The sequence below is a fragment of the Triticum aestivum genome, chromosome 3A, assembly GCF_018294505.1.
Source record: "Triticum aestivum cultivar Chinese Spring chromosome 3A, IWGSC CS RefSeq v2.1, whole genome shotgun sequence".
Classification (NCBI taxonomy): domain Eukaryota; kingdom Viridiplantae; phylum Streptophyta; class Magnoliopsida; order Poales; family Poaceae; genus Triticum; species Triticum aestivum.
In genome coordinates, this window is record NC_057800.1 from 165199200 (window position 1) to 165221226 (window position 22027).

Below are 22027 nucleotides of genomic sequence, written 5' to 3' on the forward strand. Positions count from 1 at the left end.
AATTCTTAAGAGGTGGAGTAATCCTTGCAACATCCTTGACATAAGGGACAGTAATACTTCAAGGTAGAACATAACACAAACTGAATCGCAAGTTGCATCCTTAACAAGAACAAGTTTGTGATGAAAGGAAGGTAAATATGTTGTCGATGGTAACTCAAATTACCAAGGGACGAGGATGGCACTTACCATCATGAATTCAATTGATGCCCAGGAAGGATTCAAAATGTTGATGATGATCCCGGCAACTGTGTCGAGAGGTTTCAAGAAGGTGTAACCGCTCGGCGATGACATCAAGTCAAAGGAATGTCGAAGCGAAAGGTTATTGGAACCATGAGTACGACACAAACTCAAAATCAAGCTTGTTGTTCAAGGCGAAATGCTATGACGAGGAAAATCGATGTAAGCTTAGCTCATCATCGAAAGTGGTGCTCCGGGAATAAGGACCATGTAGCATAGTTAAAAAGTTGCACGATAAGGATATAGCCGATCAGGCTAGGAATGGCTTGATCGGGTACAAACTCGTACTTAAAGAAGATTACTAAGAGTAGTTGAACCGTAGTGCGGACTCGGTTCAGTTATTGGTGTCTTTGAGTGTTTCATAACTCAGAGTCCATGAAAAATTGTAATCAGTGAGAATGTAGTACTTGATGAAGAACTCATAAGAAGTTATGCAGTTCCAAGATAATCTCGAGATACCAGGTTGTAATACTCGACGACAGATCAAAGTAGAGGTTGGACTGGGGTATTGCTCTATAGAAGACAAGTGCTTAAACTTGCACAGGGAATGGTATTTAAAGGAGAACATGGTCGGAACCACGATTGCAAAAGGCCAGATCCCAGATATAAGATGAACTTATACCAAAGGAATAATTAATTTAAGAGAAGCTTTAATGATAAGGTCTACATCGTGTCCATGGGCATGAACACAAAGTTCAAGGTCAACTCCCACTTCTCCAATGGATAATATTTCATTCACTTCTCACTTTCGAAGAAGTTGTAGTGTTGAAATTTTATCTGGCAAAATACCAGAAGTGTATGACTCGTGAAAACTTTCGAGTTCACACATACTAAGGAAGGCATAGGTTCAACCCATCGGGGCATCTTAGAATCATATTCTAGAATCTTTAGAAATAATTAACTCAAGCTCGAAGGCAGAGCATGGTTGAGAAAGCAGAGGATACAATTTACCCAAGGCATTATGTACCAGGAAAGAACTTCTCGAGGTTTTTGTATACGAAGGACACTGTCGGATGATATTTCAACAAAGGATCCGACGGTCCATAGTGAAACTGATGTGAGTATCGGCACACAACCAGAGGAAGAAACAATGCGAAGGCATTGGATTATAGAAGCAACTGACTAAAACAAAGCTCACATGTAAAGGAATTATGATTACCAAATCAAAGGATCAGAAGCAAACGCTCTGATTAAGGATGGATAGGTTGAGTAAGCTTAGGGGTAAAATCAACAACAATTTGATTGGTCGAGATCAAGCTCATGTTTAAAGTGACATCTGAGTCGGAAAGATAATTTAAAAGGATCAACTGATGATTGCGTGCATTCGCACTCATGTTGAATCAATAGGATCAAAATGACGGTGCCTAAGGATACTAACGAATATTGCCAGATATATGGTAAGCATCCATAAAGCAAGTAGACAAGTATTTTGCAGAACAATAAAGCTGCTAAGGATTTTCGGAGGATTGAATAGTATTTCAAAGACTTTTGTGAAACACTTGAATAACTGGGGATGAGCGGATACTCGGTAAGTGCGGGTATTATCCGTAGGGGTATTCAGGTGACAAGGAACAGCAAGGCAGTAAGCTCAAAGGATTATCGGAACAACGACGAGTATTTCGGGGTATCTTGTAATAACAAGACCAACTGGGGATGAATGTAAGAATAACAACTGCAAGTAGTTATCCATAAGGGTTGACGATGGAAGGGGAATTGCAAACGCGATGAACACAAGTTCTCGAGTTAACAGCGGAGAGTATCTTCAGGGTCTTCTGGTGCAGCCGACGATCGTTAGTAATAAGGGGCTCTCTGGGTGAAAGTGATAACGAGATCCTAATGTTAGATTTAGCAAAGTTCATTTAACCCGAATAGAAGAGAGATTAGAGTCGCAGAGTAAGATCGAGGAGTATAAGATCCTAATACCACCCAATGGCGTCGTGGGCCCGTAAGGCACACAGCCAAGTTAGTAAAAGTTTTGCAATGACTAGACTCAACTTCGGTCAAGGAGTTGGAAAGGGGGATTCCTACAGGCAGTCGGCTCTGATACCAACTTGTGACGCCCCCGATTCAATCGTACACTAATCATGCACGCAAATGTGTACGATCAAGATCAGGGACTCACGGGGAGATATCACAACACAACTCTAAAACATAAATAAGTCATACAAGCATCATAATACAAGCCAGGGGCCTCGAGGGCTCGAATACAAGTGCTCGATCATAGACGAGTCAGCGGAAGCAACAATATCTGAGTACAGACATAAGTTAAACAAGTTTGCCTTAAGAAGGCTAGCACAAACTGGGATACAGATCGAAAGAGGCGCAGGCCTCCTGCCTGGGATCCTCCTAACTACTCCTGGTCGTCGTCAGCGGGCTGCACGTAGTAGTAGGCACCTCCAGCGTAGTAGGAGTCGTCGTCGACGGTGGCGTCTGGCTCCTGGACTCCAGCATCTGGTTGCGACAACCAGAAAGAAAGGAAAGGGGGAAAAAGGGGGGAGAAAGCAACCGTGAGTACTCATCCAAAGTACTCGCAAGCAAGGAACTACACTACATATGCATGGGTATATGTGTAAGGAGGCCATATCAGTGGACTGAACTGCAGAATGCCAGAATAAGAGGGGGATAGCTAATCCTGTCGAAGACTACGCTTCTGGCAGCCTCCGTCTTGCAGCATGTAGAAGAGAGTAGATTGAAGTCCTCCAAGTAGCATCTCCAAGTAGCATCTCCAGAGCATCGCATAGCATAATCCTACCCGGCGATCCTCTCCTCGTCGCCCTGTGGAAAAGCGATCACCGGGTTGTCTGTGGAACTTGGAAGGGTGTGTTTTATTAAGTATCCGGTTCTAGTTGTCATAAGGTCAAGGTACAACTCCAAGTCGTCCTGTTACCGAAGATCACGGCTATTCGAATAGATTAACTTCCCTGCAGGGGTGCACCAACTTACCCAACACGCTTGATCCCATTTGGCCGGACACACTTTCCTGGGTCATGCCCGGCCTCGGAAGATCAACACGTCGCAGCCCCACCTAGGCAAAACAGAGAGGCCAGCACGCCGGTCTAAACCTAAGCGCACAGGGGTCTGGGCCCATCGCCCATAGCACACCTGCACGTTGCGAGGGCGGCCGGAAGCAGACCTAGCCTAGCAGGCGTTCCAGTCCAATCCGGCGCGCGCCGCTCCGTCGCTGACGTCTGAAGTGCTTCGGCTGATACCACGACGCGGGATACCCATAACTACTCCCACGTAGATGGTTAGTGCGTATAGGCTCGTAGCCAACTCAGATCAAATACCAAGATCTCGTTAAGCGTGTTAAATATCCGCGAACGCCGAACAGGGCCAGGCCCACCTCTCTCCTAGGCGGTCTCAACCTGCCCTGTCGCTCCGCCACAAAGATCCACACAGAGGGCCGTCGGGACAAAGGTCCTTTCAGCCCCCAATCCGTGAATCACTCGCGGGTACTCTTCGAGCTGACCCGACTTTAGTCACCATCTGTATAGTATGTATGTATGTATAGTATATACCCGTGATCACCTCCCGAGTGATCACGGCCCAATAGTATAGCAAGGCAGACCGACAAGAATGTAGGGCCAATAATGATAAACTAGCATCCTATACTAAGTATTTAGGATTGCAGGTAAGGTATCAACAGATGTAGCAACAATGTCAGGCTATGCATCAGAATAGGATTAACGGAAAGCAGTAACATGCTACACTACTCTAATGCAAGCAGTATAGAGAAGAGTAGGCGATATCTGGTGATCAAGGGGGGGGGCTTGCCTGGTTGCTCTGGCAAGAGAGAGGGGTCGTCAACACCGTAGTCGTACTGGGTAGCAGCGGCGTCGGTCTCGGTGTCTAGCGGAAGAAGAGGGGGAAGAAACAATAAATATAGAGCAAGCATAGCATCACAAAGCGTAACATGGCAATGTGCTGTGCTGAGTGTGACCTAATGCATGGCTACACGATATAGGTGAAGGGGGGATTCAACCGGGAATGTTTTCCCGGTTCCGGACATGTGTTAGACAAATGACCGGAGGGGGAATGTCCCATGTTCAGCATGCTAGGGGCATGTGACAGATGAACGGACCGCGTATTCAGATTCGTTGGATTTTTCTGAGCAACTTTCATGTAGAAAACATTTTCATCTGAGTTATGGATTATTTTAAATGATTTTTTGAAGTTTAAAACATTTTCCTAAAATTCCTGGAATTAATAATAATTCGAAAATAAAAGATTAAAAGCTATGGGTACACAGGAAAAGTATCCAGAATGTTGCTTATCTGGCTGACAGGTGGGGTCATTGACTGAGTTGACCCGGTCAAAAGTTGACTGGTCAAAAGGGGAATAGTATTTGGGTCCCACTTGTCATTGTCTCTAGCTTTATTAGATTAACCAAATTTTGTTTAAATTACAGTGGGGCCCTTCTGTCATGGAGTCATTAACTTAACAGAGATTAGTTAACTGAAATTAATTGTTTTTTTAACTAGCATTTAGCGGTTAGTTAAACCGGTCGGGCCCACGCGTCAGTGGGTCAACCCACTGGCTAAACGTGTGTGCGCGCGTCCCCGCCGGCGAGCACGGAAAACGGCGGCGGGGTTCGGGACTCGCCATCCGGTGTGGCCAAACCGCACGTGGTTGGTCGCGTCGAACATGGGGTCGACCCGTGTCCAGGGGCGATGAAGGGAGGCGCGGGGGTGGCCGAGCATGTCGAGGACGACAACGCCCAGCGGCAGTTGTAGGCGGCGCTCGGTACCGCAGTCCTGTGGGACGCAGAGGCGAGCGTGCGCGGGGCTGTGCGAGTGGTGTGGCCGGGTCGCGTAGCACGAGCGGCGACCACGGGGAAGTACGGGAGCAGAGAGGGGGAAGGAGAGGGGAGGCGCAGCCGGCGCGGCGGCTCACCGCGAAGCTGTAGGGAGGGGCAGTGGGCTCGAGGCGGCTTGGGGTGGTCCGGCGAGGGAGAGGACGAGGCGGACGACGACGACGGGGGCGAGGCAGTCCGGCGACGGCACGGTCGCGGATGAGGCGGCGTCAGCGCGGTCGGCGACATCGGAGCCGCATCCCCCCTGATCCAGACGGGATCGAGCAGAGGAGGGGGGGTCCGACGATGGGGCGGCAGGTGATGGAGGCAGCGGGGCGGGGTGGCTTCAGCGAGGCCCAGGCGCTCCGGGCGGCGAGCGCGTCGGGGTCGATGGGGTCGGGGCGCCGTTGGAGAAGCAGGCCGGTGGGGGAGCGCTCCGGCATCCAACGGCGAGGCGGCGTCGGGCGGCGGCGAGCGCTGGGCGTCGGGGTCGACGGGATCGGGGCCGATCCCGATCCAGATCGGGGGGGGGAGAAGGGGATCGAGGGGGGAGTGGAGTTCGTGCGGGAGCAGTGGGGGTGGACCGGGCTAGGGTTCGGTCGCTCGGGGAGATAAGGGGGAATGGGGTGGGCCTCCTGGTGGCCTCGATGCCCAGTTGGGCCGAATGGCCCAGGGGGAGGGGGGCTTTGCTTTTTTTTCTTTCTTTGGTTTCTATTTTCCCTTTTTCTGTTTTATTTATTTAGCTACTGTTATGTACTTAGTGTAGGTACTAAACGATTTTAGTTAAAGTTGAAGCTCCTCACATAATTACCTACTGATATTTTGGGCATTGTCCGAAAGGTTTGGTGGGTTATTTGAATTGTTTGAAAATAAGTTCACATTTTAAAAGGCATAAAAGGTGTTGTATGACCACTTTAATTATTTCCAGGGGAGATTTAAAAATCCATTTAATGTTAGATCCTCCAGGTTAATTACCTAGTGAATATTCGCAAATGACCGAACATTTTTGTTTTACCGGTTGAAGAAATAATAATTTGACTTTATTTTAACTTTGAATTTGTTAGGTTTGGATCAAAGTGAGGTTTAGCAAATTAACTGCGATGACATGGCAACATTAGGAGGGGATTACTGTAGCTTAAATACCCGGGCGTCACACTCAGGCACGGCCTCATCAGGATAGCTCGCGAGGAGGCGGAGAGATCAAGGCGGGGTACCTCATGAGGTGCCCGTGACGCAAGCCATGACGACCAAAGGCGCCAGGCGGGCGCCAGCCCACGCAGTGTCCTCCTTTCCTCTTTGGTACAAAGGGAGCAAGCGCAGCCGCGGAGTACCGAGGCATCAGGTAAAGGTTGCCATTTTGGTGCAACAAGACCAAGACCAGGAGGACTGCAAGATGGAGGTCATCATGGAGCCCAAGACGGCGTCACCACCAGAGCTTTGTGCAGGCGAAGACTACTTTTGTCAGGATAGCTAGTACTAGCTGTTCCCCTTCAAATTAGCCTGCCATTGTTGGCTCCCTTCCCGCTCGATATTTGAGAAGAGGACCAGGGCCTCTATAAATAGGACCAGCCACCCACAGGGTAGGTAGGAAGAGGAGAAGGACGAAGAAGAGAAGATCAAAATCAGAGAGAGGGAGAGAAGGGTGACTGAACTCCTCCTAGCAGTTCGTCCCCCCCCCCCAGCCAAGAACAGACCCTCACGAGGCTGTTCTTCCTTGTATTGTTCATCATCATCAGCCCAAGAGGCAATCCACCACACCACACACTGGAGTAGGGTATTACACCACAATGGTGGCCCGAACCAGTATAAACCCTGTGTCCCTTGTGTCGTTCTTCCCATAGCCTAGATCTTAGCGAGGCGGAGGGGTGCAGGTAGGTAGGAGGCGAAATCTCCGCGCGCACCCCAGTGTTCGAACCTCAAGGGTCTGCCGGAACCCGAAATCCGACAGCAGGCACACCATCATCACCAACTCGTCTATACTGTGTGAAAAAAACTCCGTTTTTTATAATTATATATGTTATATATATATATATATTCCCCTTAATTTTTCTTATGTATAAAGTTGTGATATAAAAGATCTTTATATTTCTTTACAGAGGGAGTATCTCTGTGTCAAAAAAATATTTATGTGTAACTAGTTACTCCTGTCTTTCTACTTCCTTTCGCTAATATATGGGGCATCCGGCAACGGGGTCCACGTGCCATATGCACCAAATTAGAGTGCACAACTGCACCGTAGACACACCCCGGTCATAGCGCCGCAGTAATCCCCAATGAGCCGTCAAATCACAAAACCCCCCTCCTTTCCAGCTTTAGCAGTAAGCTGGACGGACGAAGCGGTAATATTTCACTGGGCATGAATCCCCTTCTCCCTCGTCTGCTTGTGCAGAGAAAACCCCCGCCCGGTGATTGCATAGGGTTTTCTCATGGAGAACCTGGTAAAAATTCTTCATCCATCCCTGATACATCCAAGTCCCTTGGTCGCGGGTACTCCTAGGATGGAAGCTGCCGCCGTTGATGCATTTTTTCCTACTGAATCTAGTGTGTTTCATTTGTGGTGCCCAAAGTGCAAGGACCCTATAGGTTTCTGCGCCCTCGGTGAGACGCCACACTTGTTCCTTCTCATCCTAACATAGGATTTTAAAACGCGCACACTATGTTCCTACAATCTTTTTCTATCCAGGAGAGTGGGGTTTTTTGAACATGCTGTCAACTTATTTGGTAATTTGGATTGCTATATTTCGATAAAAGGTACTAGAACCATGGTCAACACTGACGTGAAGGAGGAAATTATTTCTAGATTTGGATATAGGGAATACATTGTATTCTCACATTATTTTTCCTCCAGTGCATTCCTTGCTCTGCCAGAACACATGTACTCAAGATGCTCGGCCTTGCCATAACTGAATACACTAGTTTAATGGTCATAGTGAAGAAAAGACATGGATATAAGTTTTGAGTTGGGTTCATGAAACAAGAAGATCGCTTCTTTTTATGGCCGAACTTGGATAAACTTTCTCAAGTGTTACAGACTGAAAGTTGGCGCACAAATGTTGATGGAAATAGCAGAACCTGGTCTCATCTTCACTGCGATCTTCCACCCGGACGTTGTTCCAATTTTTCATCCATGTTAGTTTTTTATTTGGTTCTTGCTTGTTGCCTCGATTACTTCTTAATCCACCTATTCTGTCTAATTGATCACAATTTAACTTTAGAAGTAGCAAAGAATCTCTCCCGAAGATGCTACTTCTAACTAATATTTTCTTATAATTGGTGGCACGTGTAGGTTTTTTCAGAGTTAAGTAGGCTGCTCATTTGTTATTCTGTAACAACTCGGCTATTACTGATGGCACTGAAGTTGACTGGGACAACATCCACAAGTTCCTACACTTTATTGATCGTCTTGAGGTCCTTGTGGGGCGTTTCAATGGTGGAAGGCCACGTGGGATATGTGTGCCACTGCTAGACTCGTTGAACAGGTCCAACTGTGTTGAGAAACTTATGGTACGAGTTGTTTTCTATTATATATGTTGTTCATAAACTCTTGCTTATGCATAGTTTTACAGCTGTGATCTTCTTGAAACAGGAACTGCCCAGGTCTATTGTTCCTATACAGATGCCTGACCATGGTCGGGTCAGACTTGCACTTGGTCACAACATGATGTTTATGTCGACCTACTCCATTCCCCTTGGAGGTGAAAAGATACTTATTCATGGGTGGTCTCAAATAATGAAGGCCCGTCCATCTTGGAGAATAGGACAGAAGATTATGTTCCTGCTTTCCCATGTCTCTAAAGCGAATATCCTATTTATTGACCACATTGCGAGATGAAGCCGCTTTCAGAAGGTTGTGGATGCGCAGGGTGGCGCCTGGGCCTTGTCCTGGGGCTTGGCGGCCTCACCCTTTGGTTAACTTTAGGAAAAGTAGCACTGTTTGAGGCGTGCTTTGTATGGTTGAACCTGTATAAGTACTCATACTGCTTTTAGCTATGGTTGTTAAGTGCCCCTGCTGGTTTCAGTTAAGGTTGTTAAGTACTCCTGCTGCTTTTACAGTCTGTAGTGTTTCTTCAGTCCTGTCTTCCTCCAGCTGCCAAAACCAAACACTATTGGAATTAGCTTATTTGCCGTCTGCCAATTCTTTGCTGTGTGCTGGTTGATGGCAAAGAAGGTCTTTGTCGTCCGCTTACAGAAAATGGACGACATAGAGCTGGCTGATGGCAAAGAAGGCCTTTGCCATCAGCTAGTTCTTTGCCGTCAGCTGGTAGACGACAAAGAGAGAGGTGGCCCCCACTAATGAGCTGATTAGAAAAACTTAACGGCCCCCCTCTTTGCCATCCTCTAGCAGAGGCAAAGAGAAAAAAAAGCGGCTAAACAAGGTGGGGCGGACGGCAAAGAACTAACCTAACTAACGGCCGAGCCCCACCCCGCCCTTCCTCTCTTTGTTTCTCTCCCTCTCTCCCCAACGACCAGAGCCACCCGCCGCTGCCCCCGCCACCCGACGCCGCTTACCCCGTCGCCCCACCACCCTGCCGCCCCACCACGTCGCCGGCTGACCGCCCCGCCGCCCCCACCACCCCGGCGCCACTGTCGCCCCTGGCGCCACCGCGGCCCCATCGCCCCCGCCTCCCTACCAGCTTGGCACCGCCGCTCACCGCCCCCCTGAGCTCCACCACCCCGTAGCTCTGCGGCCCCTGTCGCCATCGCCACCATGCCGCTGCGAAACCCCGGCCCCATCAGCTCCGGTGAGTTAATTTTTTTCTTGTTTTTGCTATTTAATTGTTAGTGTTAGATTTAGTGCTCTTTGGCCTTGCAGAGGCCGACGGGGGTCATATATTTGTGAATTATGAGTTAGGTCATATATTTTTCGATTTTGTTATGAAAAACATCATATATAATTGCGTTGATCGGGTAGATTTAAATGTGTCATTGTTTCGTCGCTGCGAGGTTTGGTGTTTGACGACCTCCCCATGCATTTGACAAGATTTGCCCCTTCGTTCGTGGGTGAGCACAAATGACATGTCCTCCTTCCGCCTTAATTATTTGCTTTGTTCCGGTGTTCGTGCTGATGGAACTTGCTAGCTAGCTATATATGTGTCTTGAATCATAAGTATGCGTAACCAATATGTGTCTCCCATTTGAAAGGGTTATAGTTATAAATATGCATGCATTTGCATATTTATAACCGTGATTCTTTCAAATTGTCCAACGCTATCCATGGACAGCCCGAGTATGTGTAGATTGGGTTCGTTTTCCCATATGCTTTGCTCCGGATCCGACGCATAAATTTCATCAGCGCCTCCCCTGTTGTTCTCCAGGTACACATCCTCTCTGTTTATTGCAGAGACGTGTATCAGGAGAACAGCGGGGAGGTGCTGCCGAAATTTTGCGTCAGATCCGGAGCATAGCATGGGAAAATGAACCCAATCTACACATACTCGGGTGGGATTAGGTCCTATCATTACCTATAAGAGTGTAGGTTGCATGGACGTAATAAAATTGAGAAACTAGATCAACTGATGAATATATACATGGTGAATTATATATATATATATATATATATGTTGTGTGTCTAGTAGCTCTGAAAGCCAAGATGAGTGATCGTGCATGGATCCGGTCACACTGGTCAGAACAAATGGAGCACTGAATGGTTCACAAAAACCAAGGGGTTTGTGCAAGCCGCATTTTCAAATGGCCAGAGGAAAACATGGTGCCCCTGTTTCCGGTGCGACAATTGGGAAAAGAGGACAGAGGCTGAAATGGGCAAACACCTGCAGAAGAGTGGTTTTATGCCCGATTATATGGTGTGGAAATTTCATGGTGAGTCTGCCCAACGTGACCGAGCTGAGGTGGTTCGTCGTTGCACCGACGACCATGGTACTGGGATGGAAAAGATGGTGCAAGACTTGGATGATGCTCGGGATTCGGACGACGAGATGGAGGCATCTGCTAAGGCCTTCAATGAAATGTTGGAGTCTTCAAAACGTCTGCTCCACGAGCACACTTAGCTTTGTCAATTGGATGCCATCTCACAAGTAATGGCTCTGAAGGCTCAGTTCAACTTGGTCAGAGAATGCTATGATGCAATGATGACAGTATTTGGACGCTTTCTACCCAAAGGCCATGTAATGCCTGCAAACCTGTACCAGTCGAACAAAATCCTCCGTGCACTGAAGATGCCCTATGAGAAGATACATGCCTGTGAGAAAGGATGTGCCTTATCTAGGGTTGACTATGCGTACTTGAACTATTGTCCCATTTACAAGTCTTCCAGGTATGTTGTAGTAGATAATGGTATGGGTGAGATGACGCAGACCAAAATCCCCATTAGTGTTCTTCGGTATATGCGAATCGTACCAAGACTTCAACATCTTTTCATGGTCCAAGAGACGGCCAAACAGATGACATGGCACAAAACAAGAAAAAGAACCGAACTAGATGCAGATGGGAATCTGATGATGGTACACACATCGGATGGTGTTGCGTGGAAAAAGTTTGATGAATTACATGATGACAAAGCGGCAGATCCGAGGCATCCTCGAGTCGGCATCAACACGGATGGGTTTAGTGTGTTTGGTCTGATGGCAACCCAATACAGTTGTTGGCCTGTATTTGTCTTTCCACTCAATCTCCCCCCCCGGACAGATTATGCAAAGAAAGAACATTTTCCCGACGTTGATAATTCCAGGGCCCAACTATCCGGGAAAATATGAATGTGTACATGCAGCAACTTAAGGACGAATTGCAAGAAGCCTAGGATAATGGGTTCAAGACATACGATGCCTATAGCAAACAGAACTTCATAATGCGTGTCTGGTACATGTACTCGATGCATGACTTGTCGGCGTATGCACTATTCATTAGCTGGTGTGTGCATGGTAGGTTCCTCAGCCCCACAAGCAAGGGAGCTCTTGAGTTTCGTTGGCTTTAGGCCGGTCGCAAGTTTTCTTGCTTCGACATGCATAGACAGTTCCTGGATCCTCGCCATAAGTTCAGGAAACACAAGAAGAACTTCATCAAAGGTAGAGTTGTCAAAACTCTGCACCACCTGCGTTGATAGGCCAACAGACCCTGGATCAGTTAAATGCTCTCGAGCCAGATCCAGAGCATCCAGGGTACTTCAAGGGGTATAATTCTAAACACTCCTAGACTCACAAGACATGCTTATGGGACCTGCCTTACTTCAAAGACCTCCTTTTCCCACACAACATTGACATGATGTACACTGAGAAGAATATTGCCGAGGCACTTTTTGGTACATTGTTCGGCCTAGATGGGAAGTCAAAGGATAATACTAAGGCTAGAGTCGATCTGGAGGCGCTATGTGATAGGCCTTTACAAAACATGAAAGAACTGAAAGGAAAGTAGAACTGGACGAAGCCAAAGGCATGGTTCAATATTGGAAGGCCAGCTATGAGGGAAATTATCTTGTGGGTGAAAGTGAAGTTGATGTTCCCCGATGGGTATGCAGCGAATCTAAAGAGGGGAACGAGTCTTGATAAATTGAAGATATTTGGTCTCAAGAGTCATGATTGGCGCATATGGATTGAGCGGGTAATGCCGGTGATGTTGCGTGTCTTCATCCCCGAGGATGAATGGCTAGTACTGGCAGAACTCAGCTATTTCTTCCGTGTTCTTTGTGCAAAAGAACTATCACCTGGCATGCTAGAAGAAATGCAAGAGTTGACACCGGAATTGGTCTGCAAGTTAGAGAAGATCTTTCCACTGGGCTTCTTTAGTCCAATGCAACATTTGATTTTGCATCTCCCGACCAAGGAAAGATTGGGGGGCCCGTGCAAAATCGTTGGTGCTACCCAACTGAGAGGATGCTGCTTCGAGAAAAATGTAAAAATAAACGTAGAATTGAAGCATTGATGGCTGAGGCATTCATCACTGAGGAGGCGGCAAACTTCGTGACAACACACTACGAAGCCAAAAATCGCCATCTGCATAATCCAAAGCCTCGGTACAATGCTGACGACCCTAAAAAGGGTGGATCCAACCTCAACCTATTCAAAGGGAATCTCGCACCAGCCAGTGGTTTGAAACCAGTATCTTTGGATAACGAAGAATGGCAGACCATTTCGTTGTATATTTTCAACAACCTGACAGAAGTGCGGCTGTACATCGAGTAAGTTCTCGATACATTGTTTCGCAACTTCTATTTCCTTTGAATTGCTCTTATTCCTGGATATTTCATACAGTCGATACGTCGCCTTATTCTCGTATGGAGCGGTGATCCAAAAGGATTCCGTCGAAGAGTATGAGCTTCTCGCAAAGCAAGGAGGCGGCTTGTCACACCTTGATTTTCATGCCACAACACTTAAGCTAATAAATCATGATAAAATGTGGTTTGACAAAAACTTTTGAGTGTTTTGGACCTTGCCTTGTTTGGATTTTGTCTGTTATTTGCAAGTGCTCTAAAAATCAAATAAATCCTCCAACTCCTATACTTCATCTCCTTGCTCCAAACTCTTGAACCAATGATCATGCCATGTGTATAGATCAATATAGTATTTTCTTACAAAAATAATTTGGCCAAAAAGTATTTTCAAAAATTAGTTTTCCAAAAACCCCTGAATTAAGATTTGTACTGCAAGTACTTAATTCAGGGCAGTAAAAATCTTTCCAAAAATATGTTTGACTCCTATTAGATATAGGATAACCAGAAACCACAAAAATATAATTTTAAAAGTTATTTTCCTATTTGATTTAAAGGCTTTTTCTTAAGGCCAGAAATGGTCTTTAATAGGTTAAAATTATTTTAAAGCTTTAAAAAAAATTTGAGAAAAATTAGGGAGACTCAATGGACATATATTTTCCATATATATGAGTTTCAACACATGGTCATGATCAAAATATTGGACAAAACCTCCCAAAACCATTTCTGCTCATTTCAAGGATTTGAAATATTTCTACAGGAAATATTTTCATAAAAATCCAAGAAAATTATAAGATGTCACATATGACATTTTTGATGATCTTGCCAAGTACCATGTCATGGAGAACAGTATAACCCCATGAAACCCTCTCAAAACCACTTCTGTCCTTTTTCAAGTTTGAACAACTTTGCACTGTCAAACATGTCCAAATGCTCTCAAACTTGGTGCACATTCTCAAATGGTGTAATAATGCATCTACACCAAATGGCACAAGTTGGAGAGAATGTTATATTGATCAAAGTGCCCCAAAACCCTCTTTGTCCAGAACCAAATTTGGACAAGTTTACATTGGCAACTTTCTCATTTTGATCTCAACTTTTGTGGACATGTTCAAATCCTCAAATGATGACACTACACCAAGTGGTGCATCAAGGAGAATAGATTTGCATGACTAAATCTTGGTAAAGCCATTTCTGCTGATTTCTAGGGTTTACAAAAGTTGCATTGGCAACTTTCTCAAAATGGACTCAAACTTGGTGGTCAACCTCAATTATGTGTGACACTTGATCCTGTTAATTCTCATGTCAAGTGGAGTTAATTTGCTTGCCCAAATTTGCATCCAACACCTTCTGTCACTTTTCAAAAATCACCATTTTGACCACTTACACTATTCTCCTTGAGCTCAACTTTTTACCACATCTCCTCCTAGTCTTCTCCTATCTCTAGTAACTCTTCCCTGGCCTCAGCTCAATGATTGAGGGGTGAAACACCCCATTTACCCTTATGGACAGCAGCATTCTTCTCCTTTCTCACCTCCCTCCTCATTCCAGTGGCCCTCCATGGCATCAAATGCTTCCTCCCCTTTCTTTACTCCCTCCTAGAGCTACCAGACATTAGTGGCCGCGCCCACAAGGCATATAAAATGCCATGGCATGCCATTTGGGCGCTCTGGAGCGTGCTACAGTGCGCTCCCGCACTGTAGACGCCCCTGCCAAGCACCTCCGGCCACCTCGGGCCTCCCCAGCGCGCTCGACGATGCTCTTTGGCGTCCTCAACACGACAGCCGGTCGGCCCCCTCCTCCTTCTCCCTCCTCCTGCCCCTGCTCGCACGCGCAACAGCTGCCCGAGTGCACCAGTGAGCAAGCTCACACGTGCGGTGCTCCTGGCCTCCCTGCTCTCGATCTTCTCTGCTCTAGCTCTGGACCGAATCCAGGAACGCCCCAGACACACCGCGACGAGCTCCTGTGACCCGTGGTGATGGCAACGAGCTCGCCGACGCACGAGTCCTCGGTGGACCGTCGCCCGCCTATTTAAGGGCCTCCCCGAGCCCTCCTCTCCTCACCACTCGCCCTCTCTCCCTCCTAGAGACCCACGGGACGAAGCCAAACCTCTCCCCGAGCCCTCCATCGCTCCCCATGGCCGGAGCCGAGCCGCCGGACTCCGCCTAAATTCGTGCCCACCTCTCCTCCTCCTTCCCTCTGGACCGCACTAGAGCACCACCACCATCACCGCGAGCCCCTCCCGTGCTTCTCCCTCTCCTCCCCGTGGCTGTTCCATGGAGTTCCATCACCACCGCCTGCTTCGCCTGCCACGGCCGATGGTGTGCTCGCATCCGACCACCCCTGCGGACATGGCGCACCTCGGCGGATGCGTCTCGTCCTCCTGAACTCGCCGGTGTGCTGGGCATCGCCGGGGATTGCCGGTGACGCTGGGGAGAACGCCGGCACCTGCTCGGCCTCGCCTCTCCTGCCTCTGCTCTGTTCGAGCGGGAGGTAGGAGATGTCCTGAGCACCGGGCCCCGCTCGTCAGCGACCCGGTGGGTGGGCCCCGCCCGTTTAAGTGGAGACGGGCCGGGAGCAAACCCGCTTCACGCGCGGCGAAGGCGTACTCCGCCCGGGGCGCCTTTGACGTTGCCCCTGCCACCCGCGCAGCTGAGCCGTTGGGCCGGCTCGCTGCCTATCCCTCGCCCAGTGCGCAGGATAACGGTAAAACCCTTCCCCTTTTCTTTTTCTTTTTCTTTAAACTTGTAAAATCCACAAATAATTCAAATGATATCCAAATTTGATGATTCAAATTTCTAGGGGATCCACAAATCATGATCTATATCATGGTGCTATTTGCACATTTTTCCAAAAACTTTCTCCTCAGAAATATTTATCAAAATCCTATTTTTCCATTTCTGTGATAAACTTTAGAAAATCACAAAGAGCCCATTTTTATCCAAATTCCATGATTCAAAATCCTAGATGTCTATAAGTTCAAAACTTAGTTTTTGAACATTTTTACTAATACTTTCTGTATCACCTCAAATAGTGGTCTATTCCTTCATATATAGCCAACTTTGCAATTCATAGATAAATCATTTGAACTCCAAATCCAGTGAAACCAACTCCTAGATGCTTCTAAAATCATGCCTTATTAAATGGGTATCCTTGCTCATTTTTCAAAATAATATTTCTGTACACCTCTTGCAAATCCATAAACCCCTTGATTCCATCATATCCAAATGTTTAGAAATATCCACTGACCCAATTCCAATGAAACCACTCTAGTTAATTTTCATATAACTAGAGATGTCCTAGAAAAGTCAAATCAATATTTTTAGAGCACTTTCATTTCCTGCCTTGTTGTGTTGCTTATTATGGTTGCTTTCGATGATAGTTGACAAAGTAGACGAAATGGTTGGAGTTGGACCAGAGATATTTGAAGTCCTCGAAGACTTTGTTAAAACAGGCAAGCAGCCCTTTGACCATATTTATGAAACCCTTTTTATGCATGTCATATAGCACTTTATTAGTGTTGCATCGGAATCATGATGAGATGGTAACCACTTTGATGGGTTGCCTCTGTTACTTCCTCATTGATACTTGCATTGTGCTGACCCTACCTCCTTATGAGGGTTAAGCCGGTGGGAGTAGATAGGATGCTAAAGTAGTTGCTACGCAAAAAGGGACGGGAATATGCATGGTGATGGAGAGAAAGTATTTTCAAAGGACTTTTCGAAAACCCCATCGGGTGCCACTTATGCCCGGGGAGATGATGAGTTGGGTAGCCACTTGATGACGAAGTGGTGTACCGAGGCAAGTGTGTGTGTTGTTTTCAAAAACGGATTGGTTTAAGTTGCGACCGTTATTCCAACCTTACATGCGCAACCACTCTACCCTTGTATGGGAAAGGGCATTATTGATTACCTAGGCCGATACTAGCTTGGAGCCTGCATTACTAGTGACGGGGGAGAGTTGGTGCTCTTTCTCGGGACGGGGTCGTGCCAGGTAGGGCGGCCATGACTGTCTTCACAGGGCACCGGACACACCGTTGGTACCCCGTGCTTGTGGTATGTGATGAAAATGGGAGCGAGGCTCCACAATTTTAAGATGTGAAATGTTGGGCACGGGGGTTACTGCCAATCGAGTGGACTCTATGTTAGTGTCGTCTAGGGAAAGATAGTGATCGGGTGCTTACCCCGGGTACTTGAGGTACCGCGGGTCCTGGATGACACGGAAGTTCCCCGAATCTTGTGGGTAAAGTGTGCAACCTCTGCAGAGTGTGAAACTATTCGAATAGCCGTGTCCACGGTCAAGGACAGTTGGGTAACCGCTCTTGGGCTACGTCCACTTGTTTACAAACCAGTGTGTGTGGGAAGAACTACTTGGGTCAAGTCAAAGGACTTGACATGATTGAGTTGGGTTGATGCCCACTCTATTTATGTTGATATCTGTAACCTGTCCTCTTGGTTACTTGAATTCTCCTGATGCATGTCTTACGAGTTGTTGAACATGTCATTGCACTAAAAAACTAGCTTTCCGCAAATTTTTTTTACCTATATCATGCATTGTTGTATCTTAAACCAAAACATGGGTTGCTTGCGAGTACATTCAAAGTACTCATTGGCTTGCCACTTGTTATTTTATTGGCCAGGCATGAAAGAACATGATATGAAGAAGAGTACCTCGGTGACGAACATGCGAGCTAGGACGCTTCCCAGTCAGAATGCCTGTAGGGTTTAGGAAGATGGCATGGGTCCAAGTTATCGACGAAGATTTCCGATGCGATGTTATACTCAAGACTTGACCATAATGGTCCTACTTGTGTAATACGGTATGTATGGATGTAAGACTCTTGTTATTCAGCTTCTGTGTGTTCAGTGAGCATTGATCTCTGGGATCACTGTACACGTGCATTCGGTGATCACGACTTATGAGTCGGGGTCCCCACACGGCTATCCTGGTTTTATCTCTTGGTTCAAACAAACGGTAATTTCTATTAGACCATTTCATTTCATTCGCTAATTTGTGCCCAATGCAACAATCCTTTCATATTATACTTGTAGGCTAATTCAGAGTCTATGGACGCCGAATTGAGACAAGTCGATAATGGTTTTGACTATAAGGTCCGTTCATTTGACAAATACGAGATCAACGAGTATCGCTTTCGTACCTATGGCAAAGAGCTATCTATGGCCGACTGAAAGTCTACAAATTGTTGTGTATCTGCTATCGGCGAAGGAGGTACTGAGTATTATGGGAGAGTTGAAGCAATTTATGAACTTCTATTCTATGGTGAAAACCCACCGAATGTCGTAGTCTTCAAATGTTATTGTTTTCAGCCGAAGGAGACTTGAAGGACTCATGAACATATAGGGCTAGTTGAAATCAAACAAGGCACCCATTTAGATGTTCCTGATATCTATATTACGCTCAACAGGCGACCCAAGTATTCTATCTACCGTGGGCCTGCCAAACTAATCCAAATCTGAAAGGTTGGGATGTCGTTTATGAAGTGCCGCCACGTGCTAGACTATCTCCCCCAAAGGAAGGGGATTATGAACCTCACATTAACCCAGACACATATGAAGGAGAATTCTTCCAAGAGACACGTCTTTCCAAAAAATGTTTCAAGAACCGCTATACTTCACCCCAAAACATTGAAGTAGACAGCGACAGTGAATCCGACATCACCCCAGAGGAGGAACAAGAAGAGCCAGAACAAGAAGAGGCTACTGCTGCGGATGACCTATCAATGCTTGACCGATTATGTCAAGGTGGCGTTCCACATGTTGATGCCGCTGAACCCTATGAGCACGTCATTGATGATAGTGATGATCATGATTATGCATTTATTGATGATAGTGATCGAGATTATTAGTAGTTCATGTCAGGTATTCAATTTTTTTATGTTGTACTTGATGATGATACACTTAAGTGATATACATATTATTATTCATGTCGGTATTTTTTTATGTTGTTGTAATTTCGTTTACTCTTTGTCATAGCAGGTGTTGAAAGATGGTGGGCGCTGGTCGGGAGCGCTCCGAGGCCCCTTCTTCGTCGGCGCGTGGTGGGAGGTCTTCCATTCCACATGCACCTCTCCACTGAGCGTTGCTGGACAGTATGGCGACACCGCCGGGCCCTTCTTCATCGACCGTGGTGCCCAGCAGGGGACGAGGTAAGGGAGGGAAGAAGAGAGGAGTTGGAGCACGTGGTCGCGGGAGAGGAGGTAGGGTGACTTCCAGGGTGCCTTCCTTACCGCCACCCCCAGCTGTTTCACCCGAGCACATGACTGCTAGGGTGGACTCGTCCGAGGAGGAGGCTACACGGACTCCGATCCACGAGCCTTGGGTCGACGGGCCTTCGGCCCACGAGACCCCGGAGGAGCACACGTCTGGATGGGGTACCTGGCCGGATCAGCCTGAGGAGCCGAGTGGCCATGCTGATGATGGCGGGGAGACGACTGATATTGAGGAGGAGGGGGGCGCTGTTTATCAGCGTGGTTGTACATGGCTCTCGAAAGTGTCGGCGACCCGCGAGAAGAGGTGGTTGATTTTCCCTGATGGGGATAGGTAAGTGCATTTAATCTTTTTGTACCTTCTGCATTCACGTTTCTTCAAATATCTAATGCGTTGGCCTTGTCATGCTGCAGCAGTTGGGACCACCATCAGAATGTCTGTCGGCCCAACTCCGTCCTTGGAGTGCTTTGCTGGCAAAACTTCCTGGGGTTTGTCACGTTGCCTGGTGAGGGTCGACTTCCAGAGCTTGGATTGATCTGGGAGCACTACTTGGCTGCCCCGGCCCCGCCGGGTGAGATTATCGGCAGTGTCTTGTGCGGCACGAGGGCAGAAGTGGTGATCAGAAAGTTCTAGGTAATTTCTCCTTTACACAATTAAAAATCTTCAACTAGCTAGTTATTAATTGTACTAATCAATATTGTCTCATTTCATTGCAGACATTCTATAGGTGTGAGGAGGGATACGAGGAGGACGCGGCAAATGTTATCGATAACGTCAGCAAGCGCCTACTACAGAACTGACGGCACGAGGCTCAGGTGCAGGCTGTTCGAGACTACTACGCCTTGCATGGTATCAAGAAGACCAAGCCGGCGTTCCGCGAGAAGTTCCTGAGTAAGGAGAAGTACATGAAGGTAATTCTTAAGGCCTTGTACTTACTTCCTTCATTTAATAATTCATAGCCGTAGCGCTCAAGTTTCTATTTGCTAACTTAGGCGCCTCCGAGATGGTGTGCGGATCGGATGAATTGTTGGGAGGTGTTGGTCAATGAGCGGTGCTCAAAAAAATGGCTAGCCATCCACAACGAGGCCAAGGACAAACGTGCCCAAATGGAAGGTGTGCCACACCATCAAGGTAGCTCCAACTTATATCAGTTCGGCTGGAACTGGGTATGTGGTTTTCTTCATGATTCATGCAATTCATTCATCATGCTAGCTTGAGCCCTTTAATTACTAATTTACTTTGTTTCACTCTTTCAGGCATGCTACAATAAGGCGGATAAGGTGCTAGAGGTGTACGATCTCTATGCCATGGCCCATACTACCTCTTACAAGAAAGTCAAGGCATTCTCTCCGTCTGACCTCGATGATCCAAACAACTTCACCAACATCTCCTCCCACAACAAGCTCGTGAAATATAGAGATCAGGGGAAGGCGAGGAAAGGGGAGGAATTTAACCCGAGCCAGGGTCCCATTGATCCAGAGTTGGTGATGATAGCTGGTCGCGGGAGGTCCCATGGCTCGATAGCCATTGGAGATGGACTTATCTGTTGTCCTAGCACTCTCTCGCAGATCAAGGCACGCCAGTCGAGCTCCGCTCCTGAGATAAGGCCTCGTGAATGTCCAGTCCAACTCGCCTTCAAGGTTAGTTAATTATACGTACTCAGCTATCTTTCTCCATTACATTATGTGCGCTTCCATCAATGATTACAAATGCTAACGAGGAGTGGTGTTGCAGGCTGCTATACAGAGTGAGAGAGATAGAATGGGGAAACTTCTGGCGGAGGAGGCGGAGAGGCAGCGGGAGTTGGAGGATAGGGAGACAAAGATGTTGGAGGAGGAGAGGGCACGGAATGACATGCAGGCAAGGGCCATGTACGAGCTCCTTGTGCTAAGTTTCTTCTACAAATTAGCCAAAACATTCATGTAGTGTTTTTCTCATTGCTAACTAGTATGACTGAGTCGTCAAAACCAAATGTGCAGTCAGTGTGCGAGAAGGCCGGTCAGACCGCTCTGCCGATGCCAGAGATTGCTCCTGGGACCACGGTGAGTTTAATTTGAATGGACATTACTTGCTAGTCTTAACATTTGAGTGTCATCATGCTAACGAGACATTGGAAATGATTTTTGGTGCAGCGTAACTCCAGAGAAGCATCGCACGATCCTTCTCCAGCTACCGGCACGAGCCAGCCCGCTCCTACACCTCCATGATCACGGTAAGTTTCTCTAGTGTTTTGCTTAACAAATGCTTAAAGACCTAGACTTAGCTTTATTTCCTCCAATATGCTTACCATAATGACCTAGAGTTAGCTTCTTTTCCTCCAAAATGACTTAATAAGCTTACTAACCTCCAAAACCATCCATTTTACCTAAGTTAGCTCTAAAACGATCTATACTTAGCTTTGTTTCCTCCAAAATGACCTAAGTTAGTTCTAATATGCTTCATTAACTAGGTTTGCTCAATAATGACATGTACTTAGCTTACTTATGTCAAAATGGCATAATTAGCTTAGTTAGCTCATAAACGACCCATTTTACCTAAGTTAGCTCTAAAATGACCCATTTACCTTAGTTAGCTCATAAATGATCCATTTTACCCAAGTTAGCTCTAAAATGA